The sequence below is a fragment of the Monodelphis domestica genome, chromosome 8, assembly GCF_027887165.1.
Source record: "Monodelphis domestica isolate mMonDom1 chromosome 8, mMonDom1.pri, whole genome shotgun sequence".
Taxonomy (NCBI): domain Eukaryota; kingdom Metazoa; phylum Chordata; class Mammalia; order Didelphimorphia; family Didelphidae; genus Monodelphis; species Monodelphis domestica.
Genome location: NC_077234.1, coordinates 22,039,788 through 22,054,739, shown reverse-complemented (window position 1 = coordinate 22,054,739; position 14,952 = coordinate 22,039,788). Strand labels below are relative to the sequence as shown.

General features: G+C 47.7%; 1 protein-coding gene and 1 long non-coding RNA gene across 4 annotated transcripts in view; one reads left to right on the top strand and one right to left on the bottom strand.

The window, feature by feature from the left end:
• Positions 1 to 3,950, top strand: part of LOC103097683 (uncharacterized) — a 5,415-nt gene extending 1,465 nt beyond the window's left edge. Inside the window, exons 1-5 of one of the 2 annotated variants that reach the window (XR_008913903.1) lie at positions 1 to 549; positions 1,632 to 1,719; positions 2,316 to 2,464; positions 3,480 to 3,552; positions 3,665 to 3,950. The exon at positions 1 to 549 is cut by the window's left edge and continues 1,465 nt beyond it. This is a non-coding gene — a long non-coding RNA (uncharacterized LOC103097683). The remainder of the gene's footprint in view (positions 550 to 1,631; positions 1,720 to 2,315; positions 2,465 to 3,479; positions 3,553 to 3,664) is intronic. The other variant, XR_008913902.1, reaches the window with a different exon arrangement.
• Positions 1 to 14,952, bottom strand: part of PPM1L (protein phosphatase, Mg2+/Mn2+ dependent 1L) — a 135,958-nt gene that overhangs the window by 20,254 nt on the left and 100,752 nt on the right. The gene's annotated exons all lie outside the window — the stretch shown is intronic.

Sequence of the window (14,952 nt, the reverse complement as noted above, 5' to 3'; positions counted from 1 at the left end):
AATGGATTTCTCATTTCTGAAAAAAGGGACATTTGTTATCTCTGACTCCCGAATTTGCTTTCTCCAGCTTCTACTTTCGTGGGCGTGCTAGCCGAGGAAGGCACGCGTGCATGTGAGGCCCAGGCAGTCTCTCAGTCCCTGGCCAAGGCCGATGAGGTAGGGGGTCATTTGGAGTCTTCTGCTTCGGCCTGACGGGCCTCCGATCTGCAGAGGAAGCCGAGAATCCTTCACTCCTCCAGCTTTCAAAATTATTCTTAATAATCACTCCTCTTTACGGGGTCGTATCTTCAGAGGTGGAAGGCCAGAGAGGCCGGGCTTGCAGGCTTGCGACGAGCTTTTCCGGCCAGACTCCACGGGCTGGGAAGTCTGGATAGCCCGATCCTCCGTTTGCGGACGACAAACAAGGCTCCAACTGGTGCAGTCTTGGCCGCCAGCACAGAGCTGGCCAGCGCCAGAGCCAGGACTCTACCACGCCGAGGACCCGAAGCACCTAGATGGTCTCCCGGGGTGCGTACCTTCCCCCTCCATCCCACGAGATCCCCGAAACAGGTCAGCTCCAAAGCCGATGCCCACGACACTATCGCTGCCCATCAAACAGGGGCGGGGAGAGCACGTAAGCCAGACTCCTCTCTGGCTCAATTCTGCGACTTCTCTCTGAGTAATTCTCAAGAAGTCACCTATTGCACCCTTGGAGCAAACCCATTTCTGTGGACTGCCGCCCATCAGAAATTGCAGAGGGTCACTGGAACAGGCCGCAGGTTTGGATTTAGAATTGGGAAGGAAGTTAGAGGTCAGTTGGATCAAGCCATCACACGTAGATGAGGAAATGGAGACTTAGACAAGCCAAAAACCTGACCAAGATTATACAGAGAGAGGGCCTGGGCAGATTTCCCTAAGGTGAATGATGGAAACCCTAGGAAGACTCAATGAGAAGATGTCTTGAGTCAAACAGTGAGTCAGTCAACAAGCATTTATTAAATATTTATTATGTGATCAGGCACCAGGAGACAAAGAAAGAGCAATATTATCTCCTGTCCTCAAGGAGTTTACATTCTAATAATGTGCATTATTCTGGTAAAAAAAAAAAAGACTATTATCAAGAGCTCTAAAAATAAAGAATGCTCTTGGGAATTTGTAGCCCTTCTCAGATAAAAATAGGATGAATTTTTTTTTTTAATGACCATTTAGATCTTACAACACCTACTACTTTTCCTGATTGCCTCTATAGCATTAAAACCACAAAGGACCCAGTGACCCGAGCTCCATGGAAGGCTTCCTTCATCAAGCATCCCATAATCATAAAGGAAAAAAGGAAGGTCCAAAGAGGCACATCAAGTTTGAATCAGGATGAACAGTGGATTGACAGGGACATAATAAGTCTATAATTACAGTAATCCACAACTGCTTCACCTGTAGAAAATAATGAATGGTCTAGTGAGAGCTGTTGTCCACAAAATGGAAAGAAAGGGCCATCTGGCTCAGTCTAAAGTCCTGGTTTTAGCCTTTAAACCCCTACAGTCTGAATCAAGAAAGAAAGCAGCCAGGAAGTGATCAGCTTGTCTTCTCCCTCCCTACCCCCCACCCCCATGGGGGGGGGGGGGAGGTCTAATTATTGCTTCTTTCATTTCCAGAACGTGGTCGCTTTTTCTCTAACGAAAATGGATTTTTTAACCACCCAAGGATGAAGAAGTCATTCAAAAAGTCAACATAATTTATAAGGTAAATGGTACAGACTTGGATTCCTTCTCTTGCATTAATCACACAACTATATTCAGGTCAGTTGGATGACAGCAGGTGACTTGAATCAGAGAAGATAGTTACCGGCAGTTTTTTCTACAAAAAAAGGCAGGGCAGTGGATAAAAGACAGACTTTGAAGTCCAGAAGACGAGGAGTCCAAGACCTATCTATGGCACACAGTAGCTACAGGACAAGTCACTTAAAGCTTCAATTCCAAGAACCTGAGTGACAAAAACAGTGGGTCATCTGTGGAGTTTCCACAGTGGAAGCAGATTTCATACCAAAATCATAGGTCTCTCCCCTGCCAACAACTATACAAAAAGGAAATGTATATAAGATTTAACATTCTTTTAGAAGTATTCTGTTGGCTTGAGTACGTCAGCATAAGTACCCCACATTGCCTTGGCTAACGTCATTTCACAATACTAATAATAATAGCCAACATTTATATAATTTCCACAGTCCCTGAAGGTTTGCAAAACACATGGGTGTAACCACATGTGTATATAAATGTATATGATCATATCTGATTCTCACAATGACTTATGAAAGAGGTAATGTTATTTCCATTTTGCAGATGTCAGAGGCTCAGTGATTTGTCCCAATCCAAAAGCCAGTGAGAGCTTGCAGAATTCAAGCTCAGGTCTTCCTGACTTCAAGTCTCTCTCCCCAATTCCAGATGTCCATTCTTCCTAACAAAACATCACAGTAGTCTCCTTTGTTAAGGTAAAATTAGGATTGTTGACTGAATATATATTATTTTAGTGGTTTCCAGGAATTTAAATTCAATCCCAATAAAATACTCAAGTCAGTTTGGGATTTTTGTGGTAGTTTAATTACAATAGAAGGAAGAAATTAATAAGAGAGGAAAGAGAATCGGACTGCTCTGGCCCAGTTTGAGCCAGTCAGGAGTTCAGAGGTCTCTGCCAAGGGGCCTTCTCAGAAGATTAATTCTAGATTGGCTTTCAGCCAAGAGGCATCCTCCAAGATGAAGGGCCTCCTTTCAGGGGGGAAAGGAAAAGAGGAATCAGCCTTGGTTTACTCACCAAGGTTGCTCAGGGAAGACACCTCACCTAAACCATGCTACAAAGATCCTCCCAGTAACCTCACCACCAAGTTGTAAATGCCAAAACCCTCGAAGAGCTACAAGCACCAAAAGCCAAAACGCTGCCCAGAGCTCCTCACATCACCGAGTGAGCCTAATGTCTCCAAGAGGGCCCAGAGAGCGGAAGTGACGTGAAATATATAGGCAGTTCTTTACATCACTTCCTGTGTCTCACATGTACCAATAGTAGCTTAAGCTTGGCTTAGGACAGCCCAGAGGGTCAGTCAGTTGTTTCTGATTTGTCACTTGCTAGCACGTCTCTCATAGGCCATCTTCCTCACAGTTAATCCTTAAGTGGGGGTGTATACATTCCTGGTTGCTAGAATTCTAAAGACTAAGCAGAGTGTTCATCTTGCCCAAGTCATGTTCTTCTTCGTACTGTGCTAACTGTTCCTCTCCTAGCATTCTTTCACCCAAAATCATGTTCTCCTGAGACCAATTAATGATATAAGTCAATGGTGACTACAGTCCCACCTAGAAAATGGTGATGATCTCTTCTCAAACTGTCTCACAATTCTGATAGGTAAATAAGAAAAATGCATATGCATAGGGGTTGAGAAATTTTAGAAATAACCTCTTAATAATAGTGAGCTAACACACTTCATTCACAAATGCATTCCGCAAATGTTTCATTAGGGTCTACTGTGTGCAAGGAATGGTTCTGCTAGTGTGTTATCCAGCACCATCCAGAAGGAAGCCTTCCATATGAGTAAGTTTCCTAGATGATTCAAATAGAATTCATGTGTCAAAACTTGTTTCAACAATTTTTAATGTAATAAGTTACTAAAATATATGATCTACTTTCCTCTCTTCTTAAACAGTAGACACTGTAAATGGCACGATCTGCAGAATAGACGGTCTGGAGCCTGGGAATCTGTATTCAAATCCTGGCTTTTCCATTCACCCTGTGTCAACTTAGGTAAATCCTTTCATTTTTGAGCCTCAGTTCTGTCATCTGAACGTGAAAGAGTTGGATTCAATGGCCTTTAAAGGTCTGTTACAGCTCTAAATCTACAAACATAATTAAATTCTAATGATGAGAGTCCTTATAATGAACATCAGTGATTATATTCTGAATCAATATAGTTGGGCCCTTGGTAGCAACTGCCCCTAGGTAACATGGTCCTAGACTATTAGAGGCTCAATATTGGTAAATCCTTTTCCTCTCTCTGCTGCCACCATGTTCCTGATTCTAAAATTCCATTTAATTTTTTAATATAATTGTTTGACCTGAGAGCCTGATGGCTCCATCTTTCCTAAGAAGAAAAGGACACAGCCTTTAGGGACAGTAGCTGTGAGCTCCTCAGAATCCTTTGCCCCTCACTTTCAGGCTCAGGACCGCTCTCCAGAAGGCTAGGCTTACTAGAAAGCAATTTCTGATTTCTTAGTTACATGGGATTTTATAGAATATGTAAAAAGGTGTCATGAGAAGCATCTATTTTCTCTCAGCACACTGAGACTTTTCCTGTCTGCGTTTGTGCTAAAAAACTTCCCTAAAATTGCCTGTAGGAAAATTGGCCATAAAGATTCTCAATAAATACCTGCGTCATGTATGGTAGAGTCCATGTGGGGGACTCCAGGAGTCTGATAGAATAGAACCAAAGCTCAAATCAAAGCCTTCATGTGAATCCAAAAATATTAATCTCATTACCTAATTTAATTCGGTTTTATATGCTCATATAGTAGTCAATGATTTGGGCCATGAAACCAAAACGATCATTTCTGTTCCTAAAATAAGAAATGATGGATTATGGCAAGAAAAGCTGTTCCTTCAGAAAGGATTCTGGAAGGCCTCTAGGTTATCAGGCATCTAGTCCAACCAGCGCTTCATTTTCAGTTGAAAAAAAATGGAACCACCAGAGGATAAGGGATGTTGTTAAAGTCATGCAATACTAGGAAAAACTGAGCTGGAATTTGAATGTACGCCTCTGACTCTAGAATAAGTGCTCCAAGACCCAAGAAGTCAGACCACCAAGTTCCAAGGCCCCAGTTGTTTACGGATACGGGATCTTGGGGGTCCCTCAAAGCCTCAGTTTCCTCATCTACAAAATGAAGGGATTAGACCAGATGACCTTGGAGTTTCCTTCCAACTCTAAATGTATGGTTCTATGATTTTTCCAGCCCTTTGATTCCATGATAGTCGGTGTTTAAAATAAGCCCTGAGCACAGCAGTAATTTGAGTGCTCCCAGGTGTTTGCTTGGAAGTATTTTAAAACTTTTTTAATCCTTCAGAAAGTACAAGTAATGCAAATTGTAAAGGAATTCCATTTTGCAGAATGACAGAAAGAGGACGTCCCCACGGTGCTGGAAGGACACTTCTGGAACCATCCAGGGTACCAAATGCATAATTTAGAAAATATGACTCAGCCCTCGAGTGCAGACAGGGTTCTGATCACATAGCAAGTACTTCTGAAGGTTCTGTTGTTTTCCCTCCATCAGAAACCTGGCTATCATTTTTAATTTGCCTTCTGCAGACAGCATTTGGGCCCCGGTGCTCTAATCCCAAATCTTGGCCATGATGGAGACAAATGAGCAGCTTCTGCACTTGGCAACATTCTTTTTTTAAGAGTATTCATTAAATGCTTCTTACACCCCACCATCTGCAAAAAGGCTTATTCTCCGGCAGAAAGGCCCATTCTCTAGACCGGTCTGGCCTCCCTTATCCGCTCTCTCTCAAGCTTCCCTTCAATCCTCTCTTCTTTCCTTGATGGATCGTAATAAAACAATGAGGAGGACAATAACAATAAGATAATGAGTGAGTATAACAACGAAGCTAGAAGCCGAAAGACAAGGAAGACGAGATTAAAAAGGAGATACTTATTTGGCACTTTGAAGTGTGCAGAACCCTCGACATACATTGTCTCCTGCGAAGTTCCTTCCTGGGCTGGGAGGCAAATGCCACAGGGATTGTTTACCTCATTTTACAAATGGTCTCCCTGTCACACGCGAGTAACTGCTGTAGGGGGAGGCAGATTCAGGTCTTCCCGACTCCAAGGGCAGCCATCCACCACAGTTTCTAGAAGGTCCACTGAATCCCACCCCAAGGGGTGGAGAAACTGCAGCTGAGGGGCTCCTCATGGAGTGACTTACCCAGGGTCACACCGCTAGTAAGTATAGGAGATAAGATTTGAACTGGGATGATGGGATGGACCTTCCTCCACCTCTAGGTGGGCACGGCCGAGCAGGAGCCGGCAAAGAGAGGTAAGCCTCAAGGAAATCTCATTTTCCTGTCCGTGGGAAGCTCCTCGAGAGGGACTTGTGGACAAATGGTTAAACACTCGGAGGATTTCTGTTCAGCTGTCCGTGGCTATCACAGGAAAATGAAATCCGCCGCTCATCTCCCAATCTTCTGTTGGGAGGGCCCAGAATGGGGCCTCTGGAGAGATGCGCCCATAACTGGCCTGCCCTGGGTCCGTCCAGGCGAGGATCTCTCCACTGTGCGGCCAGAATCCTCCCTCCTGGTGCTGTCAGAGGGGAGAGGAGGCCCGGGGGCTTCGCAGGCCCACCACTGGGCTGACGACATGGCAGGTCACTCCCTGCTTCAGGGCTCAGTTTCCCCCTCTGTAAGTTCCAGGCCAGACGGCCCCCACGGCCGGTCCCTTCTGAGTCCCGCCGTCACCACAGTCCTGTGGGCTCTCGGGGACTCTTGTTTGGGAGTCCGCGACAAGGCAGCCGGGGATTCTTGAAGCTGGGCCACGGCAAGGGCTTCTTTGGCAGCCTGGTGGCGCCTTCTCGGAACCACGAGTTTAAACGCGGAAAGTGAAACTCGCGCCATGGCCAAGGAAATGCCAAACATTTTAAAAACTCAAGCGCGCAGACTTTGGGGTACGAACCCCTGATCTGGTCCCAGGCACCCCCATCGGGCATCCCTTGGTCCATGGCCCTCCCTGCCTTCTCTCTCCGAACAGGGCCTTCCAAGGCTCCGCTGGGGAGCCTCCGCCCCCCGGAAGCCTTTCCAAGCCCCCCAAGCTGTAAATGCTCCCTCCCCCCCAAATGACCCTGAACAGACTTTTCTGGTCTCCCCACCTCTAGAATGTAAGCGTGAGCTTCTGCGGCCACGGCTGGTGCGATGGCCTGCCTGCCGCCTTAGGGAGCTGAGCCGGTCAGGGACCAACTAATGCTTTTGGACCAGACTGTCTCACAGAAGGGGGCTGGGAAGTCATCGGCCCAGCGCGGGTGGCCTCAACGCCCCCGGAGTCCCTTTGGCCTCTCCATGGAGGGGCTCCCTGCCTCTGGGCTGCCCACTGCCCTCTGACCCTTCTTCATTCTTATGGATATCGTCTCAAATCCTTACCCATCCCGAGCACTGGCTCGGCCAGGAGGATTCTGGGACTGGCCCTGGTCGTGCAGCTCCCGTCCCTGGGCCTGGCTCTGCTCACCGGGGCCCCCTGCAGCCCCCTCTGACCCTCCTCAGGCCAGCCCCCCACAGAGCCCCCACACAAGGTCCGTGCATTGTCCTGGAGGCTTAAACAATCTGCGCCTCACCGCATGTATCATTAGGCCTGGAGCTCCCACTGAACCGGCCGGGGCTGGGGGCGGACGGAGGGACGGACAGACGGTGCAAGGTCATTGGTCACTCGGAGCCATCGGCCCCACCAATCCCGGCACCGTGAGCGCATTCCAGACGGAACAAACTCATCCGCTGCCCAGTCGGGCTTCCCAAGAAACCTTGACGAAGGCGGCAAAATGGCTGGGAAGAGGCTGGATGCCAGAGGGAGCCCCGGGAAAATAGGGGCGCCAAAGCAGGGGGCGGGAGGAGGCAGACCCAGGCACAGCAGGGCCTCGAGAAAACACGTAAAGACCAACGCTCATTTGTCGCAAAATCCTCTCCTCCAGCGTGTCCCAAAAGTCTTAGTGCCATTGGAAAGGCCAGGAATGGCGCGGGCCTCGGGGGACACGCTGGAGGAAGAAGGGGGTCCGGAGCAGTGGCCGAGGCTCCGGCAGGTGCACCTTCCTTTTGTCCCTGTATTTCCTCTTCTTAGGAACTGGCAGAGGGTCTTTAGAAAAATGGAAACGTCCGCTAAGGCGGCCTCACGGGTCCGTCTGAGGAAAGGCAGCGTAGAAAGAGCGCCCGGCTTAACCTCCGCAGAACTGCCAGAGCCCACGGCCCAGCCCCCGCCCGGGAGCCTGCGGGCAGGAGCGAGGGCGGACGTGGCCGGTGTGGGTCGGTGCCTGCCCAGCTTACAAGAGGCGAGCGAAATGCCCTGGACTTCCTGGGACATCTGGCCCTCCCCCACCACTCCCGACACCCCCCAATAAGCACTAACAACTGGGGGGGGCACCCAGCCCATCCCTGCGGCGCAGCAGCCCGAGGGCATTTCCCTCCTCCAGAGCCGCTCATTAAACAGTACCGCACGCCTGGCAATCAGGAGGAGCCTGGATTCAGGACGATCAGAGCCGTCGGTGAGGCTCATTCCTCGTCCCCCATTCTTACGGGGCATCCTGACAAAAGTGGGCGGCAGCGGGCGCAGGGAGAGGCTGCTGCCTTCTCTGCTTATGCGGGCTGGCTTAATGCTAACCAGCCATAAAGCATTCGCACATTGTCCACACTTACATGCATGGCAGGAAATGACATCTAAAGTCTCATTACTTTTCTCTCACAACTGAAATCAAACATGACAAAGCCATGTTTGTACAAACTCTCTCCCTCTCATTCTTCCTCTCCCCTCCCCCCTCTCCTTCCCTCCCTCCCTCTGTGTGTCTCTGTCTATGTCTATGTCTGTGTATGTATCTGTTTCCTCTCTCCCTTATCTCTCTCTCTCTTTGTCCTCTCTCTCTCTCCCTCCCTTATTTCTCTCCCTCTCATTCTTCCTCTCCCCACCTCTCTGTCTCCTTCCCTCCTTCGGTCTCCATCTCTGTGTGTGTGTCTGTCTCTATCTCTCAGTCTCTCTCCCTTATTTCTCTCTCTCATTCTTCCTCCCCCCACCCCATCTCTCTCTGTCTCTCTCTCTCTCTCACACACACACACACACACACACACACACATACAGAGACATGAGGCCATTACCCATCTTATTCCAGTCTTACAAAGGGGCGCTGTAGTACACCTGATCTGGAGTAAGGGGATGTGGGTTCCAATCCTGGATATATTACTTACTACTATGACCCTGAAGAAGTCATTTAAGCCCTCAGCCTCAGTTTCTTCATTATGAAATGAAGGGTTTGGACTAGATGGTCTCTAAAGTATTTTTTTAAGCATTTCATCTATGATTAGATAAACGGATGTCTTTCATTCTTTCCAATAATTACATAGACTTCTGTCTTATGCACCCTACAAGAAGTGTACCATACAGGAAGTTCCCTTTCTTATTTGTATTATATAGATGTGGCTCTGTGCAATGTACTAAGGTTATAAAGGAAAAAAAAAATCCTCCCAGTCCTTAAAGAGCTGACAATCTTCTGGCACAAAGTAGGAACTTCCCAAGTATCTGCTGAAGTAAAATGTGGCCTCTTTCTGTCTCTGGGGCAGGGCAATGGAAGACATTAATAAAATATACATGCCTTCAGTATTCTTCCACCAAAGTCTTAACCTGGGTGTTCCATCACCCATATGTAAAGGAGAATTTTCTTTACATACATATGTGTATATGTGTGTGTGTGTGTATTCTTTCTTTTTTAATTTTTTACTTAGAATATTTTTCCACGGTTACATGATTCATGACCCCCTCCCCTTCTGCTCTCTCCTCCCAAAGCCAGCAAGCAGTTCCCCTGGGTTATCCATGTATTTGTAGTTGAGAGATCTTTTAACGCCAAAACCCTAATCACATCCCCATCGTACTACATGGTCCGTCATATATTTTTCTAATGCGTTTCTGCTCCCACGGTTCTTCCTCTGGATGTGGAGAGCTTCTTCCTCATAAGTTCCTCAGAATTGTCCTGGGTCACTGCATTGCTGCCAGTAGAGGAGTTCATTACATTTGATCGTGCTACAATGTATCAGTCTCTGTGTACAACGTTCTCCTGGCTCTGCTCCTTTCACTCTGCATCAGTTCATGGAGGTTGTAAAGGTTCTGTTGGAAGTGCTCAAAGACTAGGCCAATGGAGTAAAAGCTTAGGCAGGTCCCACCAAGATAAGAAGACCTCCAGTCTAGAGGGGGGGCCTGGTAAGTACTGACTTCATGTAGCATCCAAAGACCAGACTAACTGACTTTGGGAATCTTTGCAATCTCTGGCAAACTTGAAAATGTTATTCAGGACCCAGATACAAACCACTCTAAGGGATCTGAATTTTTTTTTTTTTAATCCTCACTTTCCATCTTGGACTCGATACCAAGGATTGGTTCCAAGAATAGTGGTAAGGGCTAGCCAACTGAGGTTAAGTGACTTGCCCAGGGTCACATAGGTAGGAAGTATCTGGGGACAGATTTGAACTCAGGACTTCCTGGCCCTAGGCCTGGTTCTCAATACACTGAACAACCTAGCTGCCCCAAGGCAAGTGAGGCAATTTTCAATTGCTGGAGGGCATCATTCTCTAATTTGGTCTTTTCCCACAAAGGAAGAGGTGTTGTGTTTGCTCCCATATCACTAATTTTTTCTTTTCATTCCTGGACAAATGAATTAAAACAAGCAAAATTGCTCAACCCCTAGTCCTGGAGCTCCCAAGTTTCTTCCACTAAGAAAATGATACTCTTTCAGTAGAGGAGAAACAGAGCAAAGTCTTGATAAATTAATAAGAAACAAGGAAAATGATGCTGATGGTGGGAGGCCCTGCTTCCATGAGTTGGGCTCCATGTTTTCTCATTTGAAAACAAAACTCTTTTAGATTTTCTGGGATTTTTTTTCTTTGTTCCAATTTGTGGACTGGCACTTGAAATGAATACTATGCCGAGATTTAAAATATTCTCTCTGGTTACCCTTTTTTTTTTAAGCAACGTGACTTCTCCATGTGGGCAGGATTAATGACAGACAGTAATTACACTATTAAACTAGAATACCTATAATGACAAAAAAATTCCATTAAATGAATTCCTTGTGAGTGTTTTTATTAGAAAAATATAATCACTTGAAAGCATACATAGAACGCCTTGTAACACCATTCTGTGACCATCAAACCACTATCCAAAGATGAGTTATTATTGTTATCATCATAATCCTTTTATACACACAGATGCATGTTCATCTGTATATCCTACTTCTTTGGAATCTTGGCTTCACCATTCCTTGCCAAAAAACATTGTAAGGTTCATAATGTAAAGTAAGCTAGAGAGCGTTTCTAGACTGCTGGATTTGGAGTCAGGAAGGTCTTCATTCAAATCCTAACTCTTGACACTTGCCAGCTGTGACCCTCACATCACTTAACCCTTCCATTAATGGATACAAAAAGGTAAATTTAGGCTGGATATCAGGGAAATCTTCCTAATAATTCAAGCTCTCCACCAGTCTATCTATTGACAATCCTTGTTCAAGTGTGGGTTGGACGAGACAATTGCTAAGTTTCTTCGCAGCTCAGGGATTTTGTGATTCTGATTCTCTCCCTGTTCCACCTCCTTTTTCTCCCTTGTCTTGGGGCCCTCCTCTATCCACTCTTCCTTGGGAACGCCATTTTGGAAGGACTCTCGTCCCATCAATGCACTGACTTCCTTGGGGCCGCCATTTTGGAAGGACTCTAGGCCCAGCGATGCACTGACTTCCTTGGGGCCACCATTTTGGAAGGACTCTCGTCCCATCAATGCACTGACTTCCTTGGGGCCGCCATTTTGGAAGGACTCTAGGCCCAGCGATGCACTGACTTCCTTGGGGCCGCCATTTTGGAAGGACTCTAGTCCCATCGATGCACTGACTTCCTTGGGGCCACCATTTTGGAAGGACTCTAGTCCCAGTGATGTTGCTCTCACCTGGACTTTCTCTCCTCCCTCTCCCCACCCACCACCACATTGACCTGTGGGGGTATTGCTGCCCCCCCTCCAGCCCTGGGTGTTTAGGGGTTGTCTTTCCCCTATTTGACTGTAAGCTTCTGTAAGGCAGGGGCTGTCTCAGTCTCTTGGATCTGTGTCACTTGGCACAGTGCAGGGCATAAATAAATGTTTTATCTCCTCAAACAAGCTCCTTCCTCCATTTTTTTAACCTTTCCCTTCTGTCTAAGAATTGTTATAGGGTGGGTTAAAAGAAGGGTTCAAACTAGCTATATATATATATATGTGTATATATATATATACACACATATATATATATATATACATATATATATATATATATATATATGTATATATATATATATATAATAAGAGGTTTTTTTAACTAAAGGGAGAAAGGAAGGGAAGGGAATCAGGGACTAACTTACTTCTAACCCACACCAGATATTAAAATTCTAAACTTTCTATAATTACACTAAACTAACTAATTAATTCAAGTTAAGGAAGGATTGGTAGAGGCAAGGACAAAAGGGTCCAAATCTCACAGCACAGGAGTCTTTGGTCCAAACAGCGATCCCAGTAAGATGCCACCAACAACAGCAGAAATTCACTTTCTCTGTCCCAGCAGCAGTAGAAACAGGCAGAAGATCTGGACAGCCAATGAAAGAGGCAACCAATGGCTCCCTGGATCCACCCCAGAAAAACCAGACAGCTCCCCTCCTGGTTTATCCTGACAGCTAGAGGGAAAGCAGGCTCTCACTCCTCTGGAGTCCACCAACTGCCAGCACCTCCTCCGTGTTCCCTTCCTCACCTCCTGAGCTGTGGAATGTTGCCCTGCCTCGGTCAGGTGGGATCTCCTTACAATCCTGGACAACAGAATCAGTACTAAGTCTGAGTCCTGGGCAAAATGGCGGGAAGGGCTAAGCAATAGGGTTAAGTGGCTCACCCAGGGAAGTGTGAGGCCAAATTGGAGGCTCTGCATCCCCTGGGCCATCTGGCTGCTCTCAGAGCCTTTCTCCATGGAGTCTGCCTTTCACAGGAATGAAGCTGAAGCCAGCATGCAGTGCGCCCCAACCTGGGCGTTAAAAGAGAACCAGGCCAAAAAAAAAATAGAAGGGAGAGACGAGACAGCCTCCGGCGGCTTTCCTGAGCCGTGTCGGGGGATTGGGGGGACTTCTGTAACGTGTGCATCTCCCCCAAACCCTCAAAGACACCACTGGGAATGAGGATGTTCTTCCAAGCGCACCTCCCCCAAAGAGCTCCTGGGTCGGAGAGAGGAGGCAGCTGGACCGTGATTGGGGGTTTGCGGTGGGCAGATTCTAGGGGGCCCGAGCCCAGACTCTCCAGGAATCATCCCCAGCCCTGGGGCACGCTTCTCCACAAGCCACAAGGCACAGACCTCCAGGGCCATCCTCCTAAAGCTTGGAGACAGGGTCCTGGGTTCAAGTTTGACCTCAAAAATGACTTGTAATGATGACAACTACAGCAAGGCCAACCATTTCCAAAGAGAGTGCAATGGACAGAAATCAGTCACTAGAAGGAGAACAGCCTAGAAGTTGTCTCGGCCAGTAAAAAGCCAATCCTTACTGGATGAAAAAATGGGGGTGCCAAGGCCATCCCCCAAACCCCGCCAAAGCCTGGGAGCCACATCGTACGCAGGCTGGCTGGGAAAGTTAGAATAAGCAGCAGAATCTGAACCCAGGGCTTCCTGACCTTCTGCCCCTGGCGGCTGACCCCCTCCTGGAAGATAGGGCCTCCACAAAGCATCCCGCTTCATGCAGTTCCCTCCTCATTTCATTTACCTACCCGCGAGATCGTCACGAGGAGAGACAGAAAGTGAGGCTAAAACCAGGGCTTCGCCACTGCCTAGGAGACTGCAAAGGGAGGAAACCAAACCATCCCCAAAACTGGTCCAAAGGACAACGCGTCAGAGAAGTGCGGGTGGTGGGCACCCCCAGGGCGTGTCCCAGAGGCAGGACCCTCTGAGGGGCCCCCGGGCCTCTCTTTGACCACTACTGACCGCGGCACTCCCTTTTTAGGGGGGTAGAGACGAGCACCCCAGTTCCACTTCATCCCTCAATATCCATTAGCATTACCAAGGGATGCTCACCAGGAAGACAGAGCCAGCTGACTCCTCTGGCCTTTGCAGCTTTTAAATAAAACCTCCCCCTTACCTGAGAATCAAGGCCGTGAGCTCGGGGCAGAAGAGGGAAGGGCTGGGCCCTGGGGCGAAGGGTCCAGCGTCACCCAGTGAGGCCAGGCTGGAAGCCGGACCCCGATCTCTAGGCCTGGCTCTCCATCCCCCGAGCCCCCCAGCTGACTGGGGCCCTGCTGAAGGCACCGGCAGCCCCCCCTCCACACGCACATGGGGCCCGAAATGTGACGCCCACCCGGCCTCTGCGCTCTCTCCCAGGCAAAGACCTCACGAGGCATCTCCAGGAGGGACGGTGCCGGCCCAGCCGACCTGCGGTTCTGCCCGTGTTCCACCCCTTATGGCTATGGCGGGGGGCCACTCAGCTCACCGCGCCGGGCATGCCCTTTGTGCCAGCACCACTAGGCCTCCCTGAAAGACTTGGAGAAGGAGGAAAAGCGGCCACGGGAACAAAAGAAAGCCAACTCTATGGGCTTTGATTCGTGGCAAAGATCGAGAAGCCAAAGAGGGGCCTCCAAATAGGGCAAGAGAACAGAAGGGGATTTCAGTATGAGATTATCAAAGGGATTTTTTTAAAGAGGAAACCGGGAAGACTTTAGGAACTATTATAGTGAGATGAGAGGTCCTGGAAGAACGACGTAGGCCATGACAAGCTTATAAAGAAAAGCAATTTTGCAACAGTCTAGAAGTCCGATTAATTCCATGATATTCAAATAATCTACTTCCTGACAAAAAGCTGAATCCAGAATAAAGGCGTATACTGTGGGACATAATCCGCAAGAGGCTTTATACTACCTGACTAGGCACATTTGTTTGTTTTTTTAAAACAGTTACATGTTCAATTTAATATGATTAAAAGAAAAGCAAGCTTTACATACCAGCAAAATCTCCATTTCATCATTTTCCATCATGTCTGAATCACTGTGACCCCATTTGGGAGTCTTTTTGGCAAAAACACTAGAGTAGTGGTTCATTCCTTCTCCAGTTCATTCCACAGGTGAGGAAACATGCAAATAGGGTTGGGTGACTTGCCCATCTCTGTCTCTCTCTCTCTCTCTCTCTCTCTCTCTCTCTCTCTCTCTCTCTCTCTCTCTCCCTCTCTCTC